This window comes from Mustela nivalis (assembly GCF_964662115.1).
Source record: "Mustela nivalis genome assembly, chromosome: X".
Taxonomy (NCBI): Eukaryota; Metazoa; Chordata; class Mammalia; order Carnivora; family Mustelidae; genus Mustela; species Mustela nivalis.
This window is the reverse complement of record NC_139040.1, coordinates 106,270,831-106,292,377: the sequence shown is the minus strand read 5'-3', so window position 1 is coordinate 106,292,377 and position 21,547 is coordinate 106,270,831. Positions and strand designations below refer to the sequence as shown.

Sequence of the window (21,547 nt, the reverse complement as noted above, 5' to 3'; positions counted from 1 at the left end):
TTACTTTTAATCCAAAGGGTTTATTTATTAAAGTTCTCAAGCATCCAGGATGACAGATGTAACCAACTAACTGATATACTACTTAGGTGGTGATTATTGTCTTCCTTAAATCTTCTTGTTTTACTGTATCTGGTGATATTTTTAACTGGAATGCTGAAGGAACTCAGTGCAAGGTACTGTGTTAATATCACACATGGAAAGAATATTAAGAAGGAGGTACTTGATTATGCTCTGGTCACAGAAGTGACAGAGGCAGAAATGAGCCAGGGTTGTATGTTGACCTTAAGACAGTTGCACTAAGAATCACCAATTAAATCAGTATCTTTGCAGGTGGGATCTTGACACTACTATTTTTAAAAGCACCCATGTGATTTTAACATATTTTCAAGGTGAAAAACACTGTAAGTTTTACATGTTTTTTAATTAAAAAAAAAATTATTAACATCTAATGTGTATGTGACTCGCCAGGTTTACACTTCACAGCATTCACCATAGTACATACCTTCCCAATATCTATAACGCAACCATAAGTTTTATAGTCTTAAGGGGGTTATGAACTACTGGGTCTCCTGAGGCCTGTCCAAACAGGTATTTTCTAGCATTAAACCAAAAACCATCCTGAGAATTCCTGGCTGTGGGGCCGCCTCAGAGTCAAGGAGCCTGTAGGAGTTCTCTGAGGTCTACTCTTAAGATGTAGTGGGTTATAGTTTTGAATATCTCAACATTTTTTTCAGATATCTACCTCCATTTAGGAAATTAAGATAATCTTAGAACTTAAATAATGCTCCAACTCCCTATTGTTTCAACAGGAAAAGAATGAAATTAACGTTTCTTTAATAGTCACTATGAGTCAGGCACTGGGCTCCATGTTTTTACTTATATCATGTACTCTTAAAACACTTCCTTCAACATAACAATTATTATTCCCATTTTCCACTGAAGAAAAGTGAGAGTCTGAGCAGTCTGTCTAGGTAAATGTAAAGAGGAATAAAATGACAGAAAGGGAATTCCCAGATCTCTCTGGCTTGAATGGTGACTTTCATAGTATTCCATGCTCTTTGGTAGGATTTCTTTTTCTTCAAGATGAAGTCTTACTAGCTAAATAATTCAAAGCCATAGTTGTCAGGATTTTATCTTCTTTATTATCTCCCAAATAATGAATCTACATATACAGTGCATTTTATCAGACATCACACTTGATTATTAACTGTATTTCTTTCTTTTTTAAAGGTTTACTTATTTATTTGAGGAAAGAGGGACAGAAGGAGGAGGAGAGAGAAACTTAAGCAGACTCTGCACTGAGCATGGAGCCCAACATGGGGCTCAATCTCACGACCCTAAGATCAGGGCCCTAAGATGACAACCTGAGCCAAAACTAAGAGTCAGACATCTAACGAATTGGGCTACCCAGGTACTTGAACTGTATTTCTTACTTCAAAAATACCTAAAACAGTATTTTGGTAGTATTAAAACAGGCAGCAAATGGTAGCAAAATGATCTTGGAAGTATTCTGTGTGGTGTAACGATAATTTTGTTTCCATATATTTTCAGCACTACATAATACACAATAAATGACTTAAGATACATCTTAAGAGTTTAATCTCTATTATTTTTAAGATTTTATTTATTTGAGAGAGATGAAAAGGAGGAGAGGGAGAGGGACAAGCAGACTCCTTGCTGAGTCCAGAGCCCAACATGGGGCTTGATCACTAGACCCTGAGATCATGACCTGAGCCAAAGTCAAGAGTTGGATGCTTAACCAACTAAGCCACTCAGGTGCCCCAATAATTTATCACCTTTAAAAGAAAATTGCACACTGCATGTCTCATAGTGACTCACATCAATGGAGCCAAAATTTTTGTTAAATGAAACTTAAAAAATGATGAGGCATAGTTGTTATTTTCCCATCTTGGTGAGACTAGATTTGATTTCAATTTTCTTTATATTTTTCTATGTTGTTAAGTTTTTCTACAATGTGCATTTCATACTTTGATATTCAGAAAAAATACAGTAACTTCAAAATAATTTTAAAAGGCAGTTTCACGGGGCACCTGTGTGGCTCAGTGGGTTAGGCCTCTGCCTTCAGCTTGGGTCGTGATCCCAGGGTCCTGCGTCAGGCTCTCTGCTCGGCAGGGAGCCTGCTTCCTTTCCTCTTTCTCTGCCTGTCTCTCTGCCTACTTGTGATCTCTGTCTCTCAAATAAATAAATAAAATCTTAAAAAAAAAAAAAGGCAGCTTCATACGCTAATGACTACTACCTCCACCTCTCTTCCTGCTACCACAGTTTGAGAAATAGGCAGAAGATAACCAGAACACAGAGGAGCTGACATTTGGTCACAATTTACCATTCCTTCACCTTTGTAGCAGTCATCGGTCTCTTTCTTACTTTGCTTTTCTTTTCCCGATCCAATCACCAGAATTATCCTCTTGCCAATTCTTTTCAGCTACTGGCAGGTGGCTGTTTTTCCAACATTTGTACTGTAAATGCCAACTCTTCATTCCAGGCTGCTGCACAGATGTGTCCCTCCACCATTCAGAGCACTGGCAATTACCACCTTCCACTAGATTCCACAAAGCCTCCTCTCCCAACAATCCCTGCTCCTCTTCACGATTACCTTTCCTCTAAATTTCCCCAAAGAAGAAAACCATAAGGGCCCCTACAATTGATCGTGGCATCCCTAGCTCTGCAAGACAGCCAGAGGTAGGATGAGAAGGGAAATACAATATAAGCCTAGGCTCTCTTTTTTCCATCCTTGTTCCAGGCCCACAAAAGTGAGACAGGATGGATTTGTCAGCCACATAGGACTATCTATATGGTTCCCCATGCCCTGCTACTGCCTCAGGGCTGTGTGTCTTGACACATTAACTCCATATTCTTGAAATGCCTTCTTGCTCTCTTTCTTCCTTTTTCCCAACTCCTGCAATGCAAACTTTTGCTTTGGTTCGAACTACTTACACTGTGCCTTTGTAAAATATCTAAGTCGAAAGCATTCATTATAGCTTGCAACTGCCAGAAGTTTGAACACTATAAAGTTGATTTAATTTCATTATTAAAATTAATGTTAAAATGAGTAATTCTATTCAAACAAAATATTAAAGTATAAAAGTATGTACTTTACACGTGATGGCGTTTAATGTGAGTAATAATGTTTTAAACTCCATTTCAAGCATCACATAAAATTTTAAAATATACTTTTCAGAATTTTAATATGCGTTGTTAACAGCGAAGTCTAAATCTACTCTTGAACTTACTATGTAAAATTTCATTTTTTATCATGACTGCTTTTAAAGTTAGACTCTTTCCCAGCAAAGAAAATTCTGAATGAATAGGTATAAATTTTATTAGTTTTACAATGTTACATTTATAAGTTTAATCTCTAACCAGTTACTAAGCTCCCTAAACTCCTCTCACTCCATTAACTGGACTGTCCAGGATTGAGAAAAAGGCAGCAAGACCTAGAAATACATAGAGATATTAAAAATACCATTCAGGAAAATAAATATAAGTTTTACCTTCTATGGTGTTACTAGGGGAAAAATGCTTTTTTTCCCTGGCAGTAAGAGGAAATGTAAAACCAACTCCATAAAGGACAAAAATGTCAGTATAAACATATGGATAATAAATCAAGTGATTTTAAAATTTTGCAAATATTAGAATTCTCATTCACTATGCAAGCAATATTTAAAATTACACTGCTGCTTCATTTATGTGCGGAATAACTTACTTCCTGCTGTTCTAAATCAAGTTAGTCAGATTATTCTCAAGCATAAATTACATTTACAGAGTAATTTAGGTACTTTGGGACATACTTTAACACTTTCAGGTCATTAAGATGGTGCTCAATTCTGTGAAATAGATTTAAATAAATAATAACCTAGTAGCCATCTGACACATCCATTGTGGTTTTATACTTAAGTCTGCTAACTCAGCATTAGGTTGTTGATTATTTCTTCCTACATATTTCATCTTTGATGAGGTGAGTGGGCGGTACCTTGGCTAAAGCTTCATGATCTAAACTATAGGTGTTGATAAATAAAGTCAAATCAGTTATTTGTCCCAAATCATAGTACCTTATTCTTCCCTACCCACCTTCTTTCCCACTTTTCCAATAATATAATTTTGTAGTAAGACCTAAGTATGCTATAAGTTATGAAAGGTTTTTTTTTTTTGTTTTTTTGTTTTGTTTTTTTAACAGAACCTGACCCACTCTGAGGAGTTCTCTCATGGCTCCAATTCTGCCCACCTCTCTTATGCCCTTTTTACTTTTCTCTCAAAGGCACTGCCCCAGATTTCTAGGCTAAAGCATGTCTTCTTATGTTTATTTTTTTTTTTATACTGGACTCAGATCCACATGTATGATTGACTGTCTCACTCCAAACACTCAATGGATATAGGTTTCTCCTTGAACCCAAGACCTCATCTTTTCAAGCAGAGAGAACACACTGGTCATACTGTCCAGGTTGGAATTCTAGATTCATCATTTACTGTGGTGGCCTTGGACCAGTAAGTGACCTCTCTGAAAAGTAAGTATGAAAGAAGTACCTATCTCCTCCTAAAGGTTAATTGTGTGGGTGAAATGAAAGAAAGTATTTAAATTTCTAAGAAAAGTATCTGGCAATGTTCAACACAGAGTGGTAGTAGTTGTTGGTGCAATTGTTCTACCTCTATTTGGTTTAGGTTTTCAAATGCAAATCTAATCACCAATATAGAATCTACGACATGTCAGTGTCTCTTCAGTAGGGATAAATCATTAGCAAGTTTATGGAAGTTGAATCATTACTCTAGCATAGAATCAGTGGGGGACAATGTCTGACACTACCCACACTATACATATTTTTTAAACACATTTTATTGTGAAACAATGCAGAGAAGGATACACAAAATCCCATGTTACCATCACCCAAGCCAAGAAATTAAAAAAAAAATTTCCAGTAGCTAGAACACCTCCTGAACTCCCTCTCGATCACTCATCACTCCTGTCTCCTGCCCCCACAATATAACCTCCCTCCCAACTTCCACGGTAATCATTCCTTTAGAGCTTTGTAATTTATGTAATAGAACTATACCTCCAAAACACTGGAATTTGGTTTATATACTCTTTTGAACATTTTTACAAATGCAAACATATAATATGTATTATTTTGTGTGTTTTGATTAGCTCAATATTATGCTTTTATTTTGCCTTTTACCCCTTAAAGTTATATTTTTAAGATTTTTATTAAAATGTTTAAATTTATTAGTTAAAAATGTTTCTCAGGGCGCCTGGCTAGTTCAGGTGGTTGAGCATCCAACTCTTGATTTCAGGTCAGGTCATGATCTCAGCATCCTGGGATAGAGCCTGGCATCAGGCTCCAGGCTTAATGGGGAGTCTGCTTGGGGATTTCTCTCTCCCCCTCTCTCTATAATAAATAAATAAATAAATAAATAAATAAATAATTTAAGAGTGGTCTATTATTCATTATTGTATAATATTCTTTGGTATACTTTTAAAAAACTGTTGATAAATATTTAGATTATTTCTATTTTGAAGCTTTTACACTGCTGCTGTGAACATTCCCATACCTATCTCCTGGGATATGTGCAGAAGCATTTCTGTGGAGTATATACCTAGGAATGAAACTGATGAGACACAGGTTATGTACATCTTTAATATGACCAAATACTATTGTATGGTTTTCACTCCTAGCATAGTAACATATGAAAGCGTATAGGCCTCTTTATAATTGATAGTCTAAGTAGCAGTGTATTAGAATTCTAACAGCCTCATATTCTCACCACCACAAGGTACTGTTAGACTGTTAAATTTCAACTAATTTTTAATTCAAGTTCAATTAATTTTCAATTTATTGAAATTTCAGGCCACATCTAGCAATATTTTAATTTTAATTTGCAAGTCCCTGGCTTCTAATGGGGCTGGCATATTCCTTCTATGTTTATTGGCCATTTGGAGTTCTCAGTTTGTGAAAATGGCAAAAGTTTTAGTATAATGTGAAACATTAAATATATTTGTTATATACTATAAAGTGATAATCCCATAAACACCAACCAGACCAAGATAAAAAACAATTGTCAGCAGTCCACAAGCCTTCTTTGTGCCCTTCCTCACTTTTTAAGAACTCCTCTGTTTCCTATCATTGTTCTTTCTTAAACACTTGGGGGAAATCTTTGTAATTATGGATGCATACACTTCTTCAGTTATATGTGTCTTCCAAATTATCTCCTCCCACTCTGTGGTTTTCAGTTTTACTTTTTAATGTTGACTTCTGGTGCACAGAAGTTATTAATATAGAATATAGTTGATTGTATTATTTTTACTTATGATTAGTCCTTTATACATACAATTAAGAAATAATTCCTCCAACATTCATTAACATATTATCTTTTGTTATAAGGTCTTAATAATTTGCTTTTTTCCAGAGGAGCAAGATGGTGGAGGAGTAGGGAACCTAAATTTCATCTGGTGCCAGGAATTCAGCTAGATAGGTTTCAAATCATTCTGAACACCTACAAACTCAACAAGAGATAGAAGAAAAGAGCAACAATTATAGGAACAGAAAATTGACAGCTTTCTGGAAGGTAGGACATGTGGAGAAGTCAATCCAAGGTAATATATGGGAAGATAGACCATGGGGAGAAGGGCCAGCTCCCAACAAGCAGTAGAGCAGCAGAACACAAAATTGCAACTTTTAGAAGTCTTTTCCACTGAGGGACATTACTCTAGAGGCTAAGCAGGGAGTTGAGCCATCACTGGGTCAATGTAGTCTCAGGATGCATGGAGTCACAGAAAGACCAGGGGTGTCTGAGTGTGGCAAAGCTTCCAGGTATCAGAGTGGGAAGGCCAGCTACAGAGAGGGAGCCAAGGAGGGGGCTCTCAGCTTGCGATTACCTTAAACCATGATCCAACGCACAATTGGACCACTGCTGTTCAAGCAGGGACCCCACAAACTGCAGATATGGGAAGACCCCCCTCCTTCTTCCTCCAGGAGGAGTGGCACAGGAGTGTGCTGCAGAATATTCTGGGTTTGGAGACACCAATCAGGGCCACACATCAGAGATAGAAATGCTTGGTCACAGGCCGGGTGAGCTCAGAGTGTGGCCAGAGACCACGGAGACAGGAGGGACTGACTGCTTTTCTCTGAGGGTGCACTGAGGAGTGGGGCCCCAAACTCTTGGATCCTACATGACCAGAGATTGGGAGGCCACCATCTTCACTCTCCTTCTCCAAAGCTGTACAGAAAGTGTTCTGGGAACAACAGCTACTGAAAGCAAACTGGAGTAGATTGCTTAGCCTGGCCCCTGGCAAAAGCAGTTCAATTCCACCTAAGGCAAAGACATTTTGAGAATCACAGGCAACAGACCCCACCCCCAGAAATCACCAAGAACATACAGCCAAAACCAAGTTTACTAATCAATGAGAACTGGAAAACACCAGTGCACATAGAATTTATGGTTTCTTTTCCCATGGCTCTTTAGTCTTTCAAAGATAATTTTTTAAAATTTTTATTTTTTCTTTTCCTATTTTTCTTTTTTTATGAATTTTTCCTCTTTCCTATTTTAACCTATTTTAACTATTGTCTTATCAATACCTTTCAAAAATCATTTTTAATCTTCATTTTTATAGTCAAATTCTATCTCTTCACTGTATTTAAACTTATTTTTTATATGCATGTAAATTTTTTTCTTTAAAATTCTGGGATACAGTTTCTTCTAATAGACCAAAATATACCCTAAATCTAGCATATGGCTTTGTTCTAGTCTCCAGCCTGATCAACTTCTTTCCTTTTCTTTTTTTTAACCAACTTATCTCATGTTATCAATTCCTTTTTTAAAAATCTTCTTTTTAAATTTTCATCTTTACATCCCTTCATCATGTTCATATATATATATATATATATATATATATAAAACACACACACACACACACACACACACACATATATATATATATATACACATTTTTTTTCTTTCTTTAAAATTTTGGGAGGCATTTTTTTCTAGTTTCTTCTAACAGACCAAAATACACCCCAAATCAAGTGTGTGGCTCTCTTCTATTCACCAGCCAAATAACTTTTTTTTCCCTCTTTTTTCCTTTCTTCTACCCCTTCTCCCTCCAATTTGGGTTTCTTCTTATTTGATTAGTGTATATTTTTCTGGGGTCACTGTTACCCTTTTACCATTTTGTTCTCTCATTCATCTATTCTTCTTTGGACAAAATGAGAAGGTGGAGAAACTCTCCCGCTTAAAAAGAATAAGAGGCAGTACCAACAGCTGGGAACCTAATCAATACAGACATTAGTAAAATGTCAGAACTAGAGTTCAGAATGATGATTATAAAGATACTAACTAAACTTGAAAAAACAGAAGATACTAGAGAGACACTTTCTGGACAAATAAAATCCCTTTCTGGAGAAATAAAAGAACTAAAATCTAACCAAATTGAAATTTAAAAAATCTATTAATGAGGTACAATAAAAATTGAGGCTCTTACTACTAGGATAAATGAGGCAGAAGAGAGAATTAGTGATATAGAAGACCAAATTACAGAGAATAAAGAAGCTGAAAAAAAAGAGAAATAAACAACTACTGGACCACAAGGAGAGATTTCAAGAGATAAGTGATACCATAAGATGAAACAATATTAGAATAATTGGGATTCCAGAAGAAGAAGAGAGAAGGGGCCGAAGGTATATTGGAGCAAATTATAGAAGAGAATTTCCATAAATTGGCAAAGGGAACAACCACCATAATCCAATAAAAATCAATTAAAATAGGTCAACATGCTGTCATATAATAGTTAAAGTTACAAGTCTCAGTGACAAAGAGAAAATCCTAAAAGCAGCTCTGGACAAGAGGCCTGTAACATACAATGGTAGAAATATTAGATTGGCAGCAGACCTATCCACAGGGATCTGGCAGAACAGAAAGGGCTGGTATGATATATTCAGAGCACTAATGGAGAGAAATATGCAGCCAAGAATACTATATCCATCTAGGCTGTCACTGAAAATAGAAAGAGAAATAAAAAGCTTCTAGGATAAACAAAAACTAAAAGAATTTGCAAACACCAAACAACCCTAAAGGAAATATTGAGAGGGGTCTCAATTTTAAATACCTATGCCCCTAACATTGGAGCAGCCAATGACATAAACCAATTAATAATGAAATCAAAGAAACAAATCAACAATAATACAAGAACAGTAGGGAACTTTAACACCCCCCTCACTGCAATGGACAGATCATCTAAGCAAAAGATCAACAAAGAAATAAGGGCTTTGAGTGACACACTGGATCAGATGGACATTACAGATATATTCAGAACATTCCATTCCAAAGCAAGAGAATACACATTCTTCTCTAGTGCACATGAAACATTCTTTAGAATAGATCACATCCTGGTTCATAAATCAAGTCTCAGCTGGTGCCAAAAGACTGGGATCATTCCCTGCATATTTTCAGACCACAATGCTCTGAATCTAGAACTCAATAACAAGAGGAAAGTTGGAAAGAAGTCAAATACATGGAGACTAAATATCATCTTATTAAAGAATGAATGGTCAATCAGGAAATTAAAGAATTTAAAAAATACATGGATACAAATGAAAATGAAAACACAATTGTTGAAAATATTTGGGATGCAGAAAAGGCAGTCCTGAAAGAAAAGTATAGCAATATAAGCCTTTCCCAAGAAACAAGAAAGGTCTCAAGTGCACAACCTAAACCTATACCTAAAGGAGCTAGAGAAAAAACAGCAAAGAAAGTCTAAACCTGGGGTGCCTGGGTGGCTCAGTGGGTTAAGCCTCTGTCTTCGGCTCAGGTCATGATCTTGGGGTCCTGGAATTGAGCCCTGCATTGGGTTCTCTGGTCAGCAGGGAGCCTGCTTCTCTCTCTCTCTCTCTCTCTCTGCCTGACTCTCTGCCTGCCTGGGACTTCTGTCAAATAAATAAATAAAATCTTTTAAAAAAAAGCCTAAACTCAGCAGGAGAAGAGAAATAATAAAGATCAGAGCTGAAATCAATGAAATAGAAACCAAACGAATAGTAGAACAAATCACAAAACTAGGAGCTGGTTCTTGGAATGAATTAATAGGATTGATAAAGCTCTGGCCAGACTTATCAAAAAGAAAAGAGAAAGGACCCAAATTAATAAAATCATAAATGAAAGAGGAGAGATCACAACCAATACCAAAGAAATACAATTATAAGAACATATTATGATAAACTATGTGCCAGCAAATTGGACAATCTGGAAGATATGGATGCATTGCTAGAGATGTGTAAACTACCAAAACTAAACCAGGAAGAAACAGAAAACCTGAACAGACCCATAACCAGTAAGGAAACTGAAGCAGTCATCAAAAAGCTCCCAACAAACAAGAGCGCAGGGCCACATGGCTTCCCAGGGGACTTTTACCAAACATTTAAAGAAGAAATAATACCTATTTTTCTGAAACTGTTCCAGAAAATAGAAATGGAAGGAAAACTTCCAAACAAAACTTCCAAACAAAAACAGACACATAGATCAATGGAACTAATAAGCAGACAGAACAGACATGGACCCTGAACCCTATGATCAACTAATCTTTGACAAAGCAGGGAAGAATCCCCAATGGACAAAAGACAGTCTGTTCAACAAATGGTGTTGGAAAATTCGGGCAGTCACATGCAGAAGAATGAAACTGGCCCATTTCCTTATACCACACACAAAAATGGACTCAAAATGGATGAAGGACCTCAATGTGAGAAAGGAATCTATCAAAATCCTTGAGGAGAACACATGTAGCAACCTCTTTGACCTCAGTCACAGCAACTTCTTCTTACAAACATCACCAAAGGCAAGGGAAGCAAGGGCAAAAATGAACTACTGGGACTTCATCAAGATCAAAAGCTTTTGCACAGCAAGGGAACTAGTTAATGAAACCAAAAGACAACTGGCAGAATGGGAAAAGACACTTGCAAATGACATATCAGATAAAGGGCTAGTATCCAAAATCTGTAAAGAACTTATTAAACTCAACACCCAAAGAATAAATAAGCCAATAAAGAAATGGACAGAAGACATGAACAGACGTTTCTGCAAAGACGACATCCAGATGGCCAACAGACACATTAAAAAGTGCTCCACATCACTTGGCATGAGGGAAATACAAATCAAAACCAGTGAGATACCTTCTCACACCAGTCAGACAGCTAAAATTAACATGTCAGGAAGTGTTGGTGAGGATGCAGAGAAAGGAGAACCCTCCTACACGGTTGAACCCTTCTACACTGGAATGTAAGGTCATGTAGTCACTCTGGAAAACAGTATGGAGGTTTCTCAAAAAATTGAAAATGGAGCTACCCTATGACCTAGCAATTGTACTACTGGCTATTTACCCTAAAGATACAAATGTAGTGATCTGAAGGGGCACGTGGACCCAAATGTTTACAGCAGCCATGTCCACAATCCTCAAACTATAGAAAGAGCCTAGATGTCCATCAACAACTGAATACATAAAGAAGATGTAGAAAATATATACAATGGATTACTAGGCATCCATCAAAAAACCCCCGAAATCTTGCCACTTGCAATTACATGGATTAGAGGGTATTATGCTGAGCAAAATAAGCCAATCAGAGAAAGACAATTATCATATGGTCTCACTGATATGAGGAATCTGAGAAATAAGGCAGAGCATCATAGGGGAAAGGAGGGGAAAGTGAAACAAGATGAAACCAGAGAGGGAGACAAACCATAAGAGACTCTAAATTTCAAGAAACAAACTGAGGATTGCTGGAGGGGAGGGAGGTGGGAGAGTTAGGGTGTCTGGGTGATGGACATTGGGGAGGCTATGTGCTATGGTGAGTGCTGTGAATTATGTAAAACTGCTGAATCACAGACCTGTACCCCCGAAACAAATAATACATTATATGTTGATTTTAAAAAAAAACTGCTTTTTTCCATTTCCACTTCAAGATATTGAATTATCTCAAAACTTCCATAACAATCCAATTCTGCTTTTATCTGGGCCTTTTGCTATATATTAGATTATCACCCCTCTAAAATGTCACTTAATTTTGTGGAGCCAACCTCCCCTGAAATAAGTTACTCCATGAAACAAGTTTTCCCCACTCTGTAAAAAGCTCTATTAACATTCTACTTCAGGTTCTAATTATGTGTTTACAGAGCTGTCTTTGCTAATAGACTATGAGCCTCCTATAAAAAGAAATACAGCTTATTCACCTTTGAATTTCTAGCACCAAACAATGTTCCTGGAATACAAGTGTTTAATATATTTTTAAAATGAATGAATGGATAAAATAATTCACAAGTAATTTTTTAATTTTTCTTCCTTTTTATTTATTTAATAGAGAAAGAAATCACAAGTAGGCAGAGAAGCAGACAGAGAGAGAGAGACAGGGAAGCAGGCTCCGCGCTGAGCAGAGAGCCTGATGTGGGGCTCGATTCCAGGACCCTGAGACCATGACCTGAGCCGAAGGCAAAGGCTTAACCCACTGAGCCACCCAGGTGCCCCATTCACGAGTAATTTGCATGGGTTCCTTATATCTTCCATTTAGGAACCATGAGTCTTGGGTAATCCATTCTGTGTCCTTGAATCCAGTTGTTTCATAAATAAAGCAAGGATAATACTGCCTACATTACATAGCATTTTGATGAGGATGAAAGTACACTGTAAGCTATAAATAAAAATAATATTTTAGTATTTCACTGTAACAACAACCTATGGTAATTTAACATTTTATATCATTGAAACAAAATTTAGAATTTAGGGGCGCCTGGGTGACTCAGAAAGCATCTTTCTTAAAATTTTGGTACTTTAAAAAAAACTTTTATTGTGTTGTTAGTCACCATACAATGCATCATTAGTTTTTGAAGTAGTGTTCCAAGATTTATTTTTTATGTATAATACCCAGTACTCCATGTAATACATGTCTAGGCTCACCCATTCCTCCTCTAAAGCCCTCAGTTTGTTTCTCAGAGTCCGCGGACTCTCATGGTTCATCTCCCCCTCCAATTTCCCCCCTTCACTTTTCCTTTCCTTTTGCTAATATCTTTCAGGTTGTTCCTTATATTAGTCAATACATTTCCAGATATTTGCTACTCTCACTAATGGAAAACATAAAATGACTTGTAAATATAGTTTAGGTAGCTCAATACCATCCTACAAAAAATTAATATACTGCAAAAACTTGCCAAGAACTAATTTAAGTATGAGGATGCTTAATTTTTTAAGAACTCTGACTTTTAAATGGGAATGTTTCTGACTAAAGTGATATTGATAAAAGTCACCTTATACCAAAGAATATAATAGTGTCGCTTTATTCTTTTTTTGTTGTTTGTTTTCAATCTAGTTCATTTATGGATAGTGTAATTGTAATGGCTCCTGGCCAGTTCAGTCGGTAGTGTGTGTGACTCTTGATCTCAGGCTTCTAAGTTTGAGCCCCATGTTGGGTGTAGAGCTTAGTTAAAAATAAAATCTGCTTGCCTCTCCCTCTGCTTGTGCACATGTACTCCCTGACAAATACATAAAATCTTAAAGAAAATAAACTTTATTGAACTCTTATTGGGCATGCATCTCTGAATGGGACCTAAAATATGCACTGTATTAATCTCTTCTTCCTATAAGTAGGCAAATCTATGGAGGAGGTGGTGTAAACAGAAAAGCTTTGTCAATAAGCTTAAGCCATTTTAAATAAGTGAAGACTTTTTAAATTGTAATTATACAGCACACACACTCACACATTCAAATATGTGCGTATGTATACACATAAATCAGAACTTGACCTAAGTACATATAAGAGGGTTTTTTCAAAAAAGATTTTATGTATTTATTTGTCAGAGAGAGAGAGAGAGAGAGTGTATAAGCAGGGTGAGTGGTAGAGGCAGAGGGAGAAGAAGGCTTCTCACTGAGCTAGATCCCAGGACCCTGGGGTCATGACCTGAGCTGAAGGCAGACATTAAACCAACCGAGCCACCCAGGCACCTCCTAAGTACATATAAGAGTTTTAGAGACCTTCATTAAGCATGTTATTTTGGCTTAGTAACAGACACCATAAACATCTCTGGGATATATTCACAAGTATTCAAATACGTAGGAATCCGTATCTTCACCTACCCAGACATCTGATTCTTTAATTAGCTAATTATAAAAAGAAAAGCAAAAGTGTCTCTGATATTACTAATGTCTCTGGTATTCCACAAATCTCCTTTGCCCTTCTCTTTTATAAACATCTTTGTCATAGTACCAAGTCCCAGCAGGCCAATGACAGTGTGAAGGGTGCAATATTTGACAGTTCTGTCATGGTGGGAAAACATTCAAGGTATGATATTCCTGCACTGTTTCTGGGAAAAAAAAACCCAACACACACAATGTAGGATTATGCTAATATTAACCTAAAAATTATGCAATTTCAATGTCTTGATTTGGCACAATTATCACCCTGTAAAAATACCCAAAGTGGCAAAAATAGTTTGCTATTAGTGATCTGTAATGTTAACTTTTATATTAGGATCTTTTGGAGAAATCAACTAAAGAAATTGATTCAGCAGTCTAAATTAAATAATTTAAATTTATTAAAAAGTTTAAGATCACATTCTTTCTGAGGACTTGATATATTCAGGGATCTCCTTTATAAAATGTGAGCATTTAATTTACATATCTCCTAGTATACAGTCCAAATAAATATGGTTCCATCTTTGACATGATGGCTCTTAATCTTATTTTAATTTGCTGGCTAGAGAGAATATTCAAAATAAGGATGTTTTTCTCTTCATTCAGACACAAACATATGTAACTGACATAGGAACTTTTACCTAAAAACAGCAGCAAAAGCAGCCACAACCACACATACATGCTAAGCACCCTATGAAGTTCTTCAGGTTCCATACAGTATTTAATATCTTCACAACAGCTTAGGGTAGGTACTACTATTTTGCTTTACCAAAAAACAAAAACAAAAGAAGACATTGGGAGGTGAGGCAACTTGTATATTTCCAAGAAGGAATCCAAGGCAATACTAGAGGTGAATAACACTACTTAACAGTGTATTTTTAATTGTCATTAGAATTAGTAAATGCCACATTATCTCAGAGAAGGCACAAATCTTATTGTTACTCTTCACTTACACACCTATATTTCTGAGGATCATAAGTCTTATATTTAAAAGGTAAAGTATTCAGGGGCACCTGGGTGCCTCAGTCAGTTAAGTATCTGACTTTGGCTCAGGTCATGACCTCAGCATCCTGGGATCCAGCCCTGCATCAGGGCTCCTGCTCAGCAGGGAGCCTGCTTCTCCCTTTCCATTCCCTCTGTTGCTCCCCTCAACTTGTGCTCTCTCTCTCTCAAATAAATAAATCTTAAAAAAAAAAAAAAAGGTAAAGGATGCATAAATGACCTGACCTCCAGTTTAAGTAACTTTTCCCCTATCTAACATTTCTTCCTTCTAGTCACTTCTCATTATATAAAACTCTGCACAGCACATTCTCCAATCAAAAGGAATTTAACTTAATAGTCCATGAACATCTTGGACGGTTCTTCACGTTTGTTGTTTACTTGTTTTCTTCACAATACTTCTTTTGCCAAAATGTTATTTCTCCTGATTTTTGGTCCAGATATAACTTCCTCCATGAAAAGCTATCTGATGGTCTTAATTAGAAGTAATCCATCCTCTCTGTACTTCCCCCAAACTCCTTTTGTCCCATTTTAAAGAATTTATTCCATTCTAATTTGTATTCATATCATTACCCCCAAACTATAGCAATTGCTCTGTAAGGATAGAAAGTATGTTGAATCACCACTTTTACCTTCTATATAGCAAGTACTCATAAATACTGTTGGATTTAATTTTTTCATATTCAAAATTAATAAACTAATTTTAATGCATTCAATTGATGTTCATTTTGAAGTATCATTATACCTTTTAATAGGAAAATGTTCTGTAGATTAGAAATCCCACACTATCATCTTGCAAAAATGAAGACATAGTTTTCAATTTGAAGCAAGTCATAAAACATAAAGGTTGCAGAGCATATGAAATACAAAGATAGGCAAGCACGAGTTAGAAATTCTGCTTTATTGCTCTGTAAAATTCAGCAAGTGATTTAAATTTGCTGATTTCAGAATTTTCATTTATAAGTAGGCATGACAATGGGTTGTTCTAAGGATTGGGGAAAAAAGTACTCAAAGTTGTTAAGCTGAATCACATAGTAAGTGCTCAATGTTCGCAATAACAGTAATCCTTAATAGACATATATAATTATATGTGATATACTATATAAATGTATATAAGTACTATATTTCTAAAACCATTTAATTGTAAAATACATACACATACATGAACATTTTCTTTTCAATATATAGCTATCAATGAGGAAAATCTGTATGACTGCTTCCGTGCATTTTCCCAACCTCAAACACAAGAATGGTGTCTGCAAGTAGACCTAGCATTCTTGTCTTTTAAGAGTCAAACAGGTACTACGAGTAAACTGATTTTACTACTCTTGTAATTGAGAAAACTGAAACTACTATAGCATGTGCAACCATATATCTTTTCTTGTTTCTTTCTGAATGAAGGAGGGACAGTACATTTGATCTGGTCACAATAAATTTAACTTCAATTTTTTTGCTAAAGCAGAATGAGAGGGAAAAATTTATTTCAAACTGGAGGGTGAACAGATTTTGATCCTCAGGGCAAGTAAGACATTTAGGTGTCATTTTCTTCTCAAAAGTATTAGTGAAATATAAATTCCAAGTATGCAGAGTAAGATTTTTTAAAATATCACATTTTGCTTCTTAGGCTGCCAAAATGTTCATTTCCTTTATAGGCTATTGCAGCAAATCAAAACATACCACTTGAGATCAGCTTATAAAAGTCTCTCTTGAACTTGGGGGCTTATCTCTTTTGACCATGATGAAATGTAAAGATTAAGATTATCATGTATCTTAGAATATATTTGGTATGAGAGCACAGTAACACAAATATAAAAATAAAATTGAAACAATTAACTTTTGGGGCATCTGGGTGGCTCAGTGGGTTAAAGCCTCAGCCTTCAGCCCAGGTCATGATCCCATGGTTCTGGGATCGAGCCCCACATCAGCCTCTCTGCTCCCCAGGGAGCCTGCTTCCCCCTCTCTCTCTGCCTGCCTCTCTGCCTACTTGTGATCTCTGTCAAATAAATAAATAAAATCTTTTAAAAAAAAGAAAAAAGAAATAATTAACTTTTTACTTAGGTCTATTCTACATGGGCAATTCTATTTTCTCTCTTATACAGTTTCACTGGGACCATTACCTTCCACAAGACTGCTTTTCCTATTAAGATAGTTATAATTAACAAGAGCCCCACATACAGAACTGTCATCATCTACCATATTAATGAACATACACATGTTATTATTTTCCCCAGTGTTTACTACATTTTATTTTATTGGAACCAATCTCAAAGGTTGCAGAATTTAAAAAAAGAACAGTGACTTTCATAATTGTCAATTAATTCTAAAATAATTTTCCAAATAAAGAAATAATATTCCTGTTTTACTATTCTAACTTGGTCTTGGAACATGAAAAAACAGTATTACAGAAAAAAATAATGAACTCAGAAGCGTCAAGTGGTGTTAACAGAGAATTAGTGCTGAAATTACATCAGAGTAACATTTCAATTAGAAATAGAAGGAGAAAATATCTGGGTCATCAGAGGTTGTATGTAATAAAGAAAAAAGAACTATCTTCAGTGGACATTACTTGTTTTGCTGAGAGGTGCACCCAGAAGTCAGGACATTTCTAAAGGAGTTTCTTATAAAATTAGAGAAGCAGTAATTAATTTCAAGGCAAATTTCTGGTTCTCTCTGAGAAATAAATAATAAATGAATTAAATACGCCTGGGGTCCCCTATCAGGAATACAGCTGTGATGCTCATTTCACTGTATTTAGTGAGCTGTGGGAGGATTTCCCCACCCCCACCCGCCAGCATGGATGTACCTGCAGGAGCAGGCCAACTGCAGGCTGACTCCATGTTTGTATAAGACATCTTCACTTCAAATTCACTGAACTAAAATCCGACCCCACCACGGTAAGTATTAGTCAAGGAAACTTTAATCATAGCTGACTTACCACCTTATGAATAAATATCATCATAAAATAAGGCCTTTTTTGCTATTTTACATTTCATCTTATTAAAACACAAATACATGAGGGAAATATTCTTGGCATAAAACTACTATATTCATTAATTTTTTTTTCTTTCCTATACCAGAAGGCACATGTCTAAACCTGTAGGGGTTACTTTATTATTTAATTAGAGCAGATTCCTTTCTATCATTTTAGGTGTTTCATCTGTAGTTTGATTAACATCAGTATATGCTGTGTTCTCAGGCAAGTAAATACAGCTTCTGCAGAAAGAAGGATGAACAGAGCAAAATGTAAAAAAAAAAAAAAAAAAAAAAAAAAAGGATTTTAAAATACAGAAAAACATAAAGTGTATAAAGAAATAGACCCTTTAAAAAATAAAATATCAATGCTCAAAACCAACCAGAAATAATTCATAAATGTGTGTGAAGTATATAGTATTTGCTCGTTTTATTTTACAACATTAATTCATTCCTTTAATATACATTTATTGAGTGCTTAGTATTGGGCCTGTCAGTGTGTTAAATTCAGGGGGTATAAAGATGAAAGAGATACTATCCCTGCCAATGAGAAATTCACAGTTTACTGTGCACATTAAATACTGTAATGAGGGTATGTACCAAAATTGCAGCATATGTTGTACCTGCCCAGTGCACATCCCCGTGTCTTTCCATTTCAAGATACTTTGGTTCAACTTCCAAATGCCAGCCCTTAGATTTCTTTGCCTGAAAACTCCTTCTGGCTGGAGGGGTCTGTTTTGCTCACCTGTGGCAAGTCAAAACTGCTCAGAAATAAACACTTCAGGGACAAGCTCTCCATCAATGACTGATGGGAGCTGATGTATAATGACCCCAGCTCATTTGGCAACCTCAAGTGGTAGAATCCTGAGGTCTGTGTTTTACAAGGTTGTCCACAGTTTCCACAGGGTGCTTAAGCTCCAGATTCCAAGAATTATCTTGGTTGAAAACACAATTCTTTTTTTTTTTTTAAGATTTTGTTTATTTATTTGACAGAGGGAAAAAGAGCAAAAAAGGGAACACAAGCAAGGGTAGTGGGAGAGTTCTGGAGAAGCAGGTTTCCCACTGAGCAGGGAGCCTGACACAGAGCTCGATCCTAGGACTCTGGGATCATGACCTGAGCCCAGCGAAGGCAGGTACTTAATGATGGAGCTACCCAGGTGCCCCGAAAACACACTTCTTAATGGCTCTCTACTGTTCCCTGTGTCACTTCCCTAATATGTCCCCTGTAACATCCCACATAACGTACGTGGACAAGAGTTTTTTCCACAAGGTCTGCTATAGAGGGAATCCAAGTGAAGATAAAAAACAATGCTAGTATAAAAGAGCATGGATTAATTCTGTCCTAAAGGAATGTGAGAGTTGGCAAAGGAAGGTGTTATGGAAAGTCATTGTAGTAGACTAGGTTCTAGAATGAAGAGCAGAGGTATCTCAGGCAGATAAAGGAGGAAGGGCATTGTATGAAGCAGAGCCAGCATGTGTGAAGTCTTAGATGAGTGGTTCCAAAATTAACATCAATAACCTGGAAACCTTGTTTAAACAGACCTGTGAGCCCTACTTGCAGCATTCCTAATACTATAAGCTGAAGAATTTTTATATCTAACAAATTCCCTGGTGATGGTGATATTGCTCAGTATGGGGATCATACTTTGAGAATGACTAGCATGGAGGGAATGGTAGGTGGGCAGGAGGAATGGGTTGAAGATTATTAAGACTCATGAATATCCTGTGACATAAACCTGCTCTTTTTTAGTTCATTATTACTAAAACTGTTTAGTGCAAAAATGAGTAACAAATGAAATTGCTGAGTATTTTTTAAATTTACATAATAAATTAAGTAACAAAATCCTTGAAAGGAAAACATATGTGGAGAATATTTCTTATGCACTTCCTGGCACAATTTCTCAGGCTCTATTTTCTGCCTAAATTTTGCATATATGTAACCTATAATCCCTATTTCTCACAAACTCTATGACTGTCATTTTGGGACCTACATGCTTCTCAGGCTACGGGCATGGGCCACAGCATAACTCCCTGGTTCAACAACTGGATGGTAAGTTGTGCTGCCAGGCAGCAGTGCTGGAAACACCCATGACCACAAGAAACCAGAAGGCAAGTGTTGTCTGTAGCTGGTTTCAAATATAAATGAATATTGTACTTTGTCCTTGAAAGACAGGTTTAGTTATGTTGGGTTAGGAAAAGTGAGATGGATTACTACTGGTTGTTTTTCTGTTCTATACATGTTGCAAATCTATCATATACCAGAGGAAACCACAGCAGAAGCTGGAAGTCTAATTAAAGCTCTTTTTCATTTTTTGGGAAAGAATTTCTCCCATCCAGTTAATTAATACATCCATCACTTCGCGTATTTATACATATTTTGTTTTATGGTGAGAACACTTAAGTTATACTCTCAGCAAACTTCAAGTATACAATAGGGTACAATGGATAATTACCATGTTATACATTGGATAATTACCATGTTATACATTAGATCTAGAGACCTTATCCATCTTACACTGGTAAGTTTATTTTTTTATTTAAATTCAGTTGGCCAACATATATAGTACATCATTAGTTTCTGATGTAGAGTTCAATAATTCATCAATCGCATATAACACCCAGTGCTCATCACATCATGTGCCCTCCTTAATGCCCATCACCCAATTATCCCATCACCCCCATCCTGTCTCCCCTCTAGCAACCCTCAGTTTCTTATAGTTAAGGGTTTCTCATGGTTTGTCTCCCTCTGTGACTTCTTTCCATTTTGTTTTCCCTCCGTTCTCCCATGATCCTCTGTGCTGTTTCTTATATTCCAATTATGAATGAAACCATAAGCCTTTCTCTGACTAATTTCTTTTTCTGATTGACTTTTTTTTTCAGTATAATACCGTCTAGTTCCACCCATGCTGATGTAAATGGTATATATTCATCCTTTCAGGTGGCTGAGTAATATTCTATTGTTATACTTGAAAGTTTAAACCCTCTTACTACTCTCCCTATTTCCCCTACCCACCCCCAGCCACTGACAACAACCCCTACTGTGTTTCTATGAGCTTGCTTTTTTTTTAAGAGTCCAGATATTAGTGATATCATGCAGTACTTGTCTCTCTCTGTTTAGATTATTTCACTTAGCATAATGCCCTTGAGCTCCATCCACATAGTCACAAACAACATGATTTTCTTCTTTTGTATAAATGGGTAATATTCTATTATGTTTGAATATATATACATATATATATATATATATATATCACATATTCTTTATCCATTAATCCACTGACAGACATTTAAGTTGTTTCCATATCTTGGCTGTTATGAAAAATGCTACAATCAAGATGGGGGTATAGATATCTCCTCAAAATCCTGACTTCATTTCCTTTGGATATATACCCCAAAGTGAGTTTTCTG

General features: G+C 36.2%; 1 protein-coding gene across 1 annotated transcript in view; it reads right to left on the bottom strand.

Moving 5' to 3' along the window:
• The window catches only part of DMD (dystrophin), a 2,004,585-nt gene that overhangs the window by 997,501 nt on the left and 985,537 nt on the right, over nt 1–21,547 (bottom strand). The gene's annotated exons all lie outside the window — the stretch shown is intronic.